Here is a 3,354-nt window from a genome sequence, read left to right as displayed (position 1 = left end):
AGCAGTTTGTGAAAAGTGTTTTCTGTTAGAGATGGTAAGTCCCTTTGGGATGGACTTTGGGCTTTTTCGCTTTGTAAACCTACAACGTGCACAAAAAAAGAAATATAACACAATACAGGAAAAGGAAAAAGCCAAACAGAATAACATGAGCACTTTAAACTTAATGTTGAGATTGATTTTAAATGTTGTCTCGATGTTCATGGATCCCATAACGAATGATATCAGTGTTTCTGGTGTCGTGTTTAATATTCCCCTGGCTTCACTTGAAAAATATCTCAACCTGATCCCACAGAATTCCGTGAAATGAACACAGCCCCTTGACTCAAAATCTATGGCAGTTTCATGGAATCTCAAAAAATTCTGGGATGGGCCAACAGAAGAATTCCATGAAATAAAGACGGCCCCTTGAGTTAAGGAAAAGGTTGTGGGAGGGCTTGTGGTTCCATGATATGGGGGAAGAACGGTACAGATGGGTTTAGGAAAAGTAGAAAGCGACTTTAGGAAACACTCCACCCGGGAAACGAACAAGTCCTGTGTTGGACCCATCCACCACCCCAACCAACCTCCTTACACGGATTTTTGGGCTTTCATACTACTCACTACCATAATCGCTCCTAATGCTACGTCATTTTCTCATTGACTTTACATTGGCATTGTTTTCCGTTGTGGCCACACAGACTTTTCACACATTCCGTGACACCACCACGTAAAACAGTTTGTGATCATTTCACAGAATTCTGGGAGACCAGGCTAAAATATCCACTTTAAAACTAGAAACTTTAAAATGTACAAACATACTTGGTAGGTTAACATGAAATGTAATGAGTACATTCATGCTCCCCAGAGGATGAACTTTTCCCCTTCTTGATTATTTTCTAAAAACTCTACTATCACCCTCTGGCAACAAAGTCAAATTTGTAAAAAAAGACAAAATAAATCCCCACTACTATTCAAGCTTTATAAATAAAAACAGTTTTAGGAATGGGAATTTTTGGGAATGCTTGTGGGGCTTTTGTATTTTCACCATGTCACATCCAGGGTTTTAAAACATTGAGCTATATGCTAACATCAGCATGCTAACATGCTCACAATGGCAATGTAAATGTATTCATATGTTGCATCATGTGGTAGAATGTTTATCATGTTCACCATATTAGTAGTTTAGCACGTTAGCATGCTAACATTAGCCCTAAACAAAAAGTACAACTGCAGGTGATGGGAAAAGTCAATACAAATACAAATTTGACTTGATGATAGCGTTAGATGAAAAGTTAGAGGATCACCAAAGTTATTACATTTCATTCTTTTGGAGACATGAATATGTGTGTAACAAATGTCATGACAATAGATAAATTGTTGGAACATGTTGGCACTAAAGGAAAAGTCAGGGGATTACTAAAAGCATGAGGATCCATCTTCTGGGAACCGTGAATCTCCGTACAAAAAGAAGTTGTGCCAATCCATCGAGAAGGTGTTGATTTCACAAGATAAGTGAAAACGTTGTCCTGCTGTTGGTGCTATAAGTGAGGGGGTCACCACAGTCAGTAAGACTCATCCTCTGAGGAACATGAATGTCTGTTCTTCTTTGAATTTCCGGGAGACAAGGCACAGGAAGTGCATTACAAACAATGCATTTGATCCTTGCATGGAAAATTTTGCAACAGAAATGATGTACATGTTTATTTTCATGTGAAGCAGCGGAAGCAAGATCCAATCCCAACTGGTCAGTCAAGATGCATGTGGAGACGGTATGGGTGGAGATGCATTCTAATGCCAATCCAATCACAAGCTGTCCACTTGTGATGGATGCATGTTAATGAACAGAGGCTTTGCTCATCTTCTTTATTGATCTATGTTAAGCAGCTTCATGTAAAATGGTCAACGACAAAAAAAATAGAAATAAGTGGAAAATATAAAGATGAGAAAAGCTACATTGTTCACTAAACTTAGGTTCACTGGTATCTTGCAGACATCAAAAGCCCTGCACAGCCTGTCTGTCTCGTCTTTAGTTCTCCTTGTGAATTTTCCGTTGCAGGTCCAGCCCGTTGAAACTCTTGTTTTCATTCCACTGCATTTGTAGGAAGGTGTGACAGTAGGTGTTATTCGTGTTTATTTTATATTCATATTGAACCCTCATGGCTGTTCTCATGCTGTGAACAAGTTTACCCCTTGCTGTGACCTAATCCTAAAACCGTTAAACCTAACGACCTTCCATTGTTGCTATGGTAATCTGCCATATTAATGAGTTCTGTGTCACTAGGGGCAACCACTTCTTACTACATTGCCACTTCAGCAAACTGGTTTCCAGTGGCCTACTTTTTATATCACTCAATAGAACGTTGATCCGGGTATGACCTCTGCATCTGGAGCCGCACTGCAACACAATCTCACATAGACCTTGAGGAAAATGTACCAGCCTGTAAAATAAACTACCCATCCCAGAATCCCCTGCCCCATCCATCTTCCTGCTGTCACCTGAAACGGGAGCCTAGGTAAGGTGACCCCCACACCAAGATGGAACAAGGAGGGCCATGTCACTTTGTGAAAACCTCCCCTCAGCCATCTGGCACTGCGATAATGGAGCTGGAAGCAGGTGAGCGTCGGTGCAGAGAGAGAGTCGGGACAACTTGCCCTCGAGCACGCAGCCTCACTGTAACCTACCGACGACCTCGTGTTGAAAATGTGCCATTCTTTGCATCAAATTGCATCCATTACATTGTCCTTGAGAATGAGAGAATTTCAGGCATGAAAATCAATACAATAGGGACGAAAGGCACGACATTCTCTTGGGAAGTGGGAGCTCTGGCGACACAGTGGCAGCCATTGTGCTGTAAACTTTCCCCCCCAAAATGGTTTCATTCCTCCGTTTCTGCTGCCTCTGCAGCTATGACCTCAACAGGCAACAATGAGACATGAGAGACACACGCAGTGCTAACGTTTGATACTCTGTGATGCAGATATAAACAGCATGTAACAGTTAGGTTTTTATGCCTATTTTTCTTTTGTTCCCTGTTCAGAGGTAAGAGTTTTGTGCGTGACTTCCTAGTCTCCATCGGTTGCCTGGTAACCTCACTGTAAACTGTTAGGAGTCTTGTCCTCGTTACACATTACATTAAACAAATGACATACATGTTAATTAGCAAGTTTTAGTGGCATTAGGCAAATTTGAATACCTTTAGACAGACCCAGGCTAGCAGTCTTGTGTTAAGCTAACAGTCTCCTGGCTGTAGCTTCATATTTCAGAGACCAATATGAGAGTATTATTGATGTTCTTATCAAACTCTTGGCAAGAAAGCAAATAATATAATGTCTATTTTGCTCTATAGGCTTGCGTGTTTTTATTTAAAAAAAAAA

The sequence above is a fragment of the Etheostoma spectabile genome, chromosome 16 (genome assembly GCF_008692095.1).
Source record: "Etheostoma spectabile isolate EspeVRDwgs_2016 chromosome 16, UIUC_Espe_1.0, whole genome shotgun sequence".
Lineage (NCBI taxonomy): Eukaryota > Metazoa > Chordata > Actinopteri > Perciformes > Percidae > Etheostoma > Etheostoma spectabile.
Note: the sequence above shows the minus strand (reverse complement) of the source record.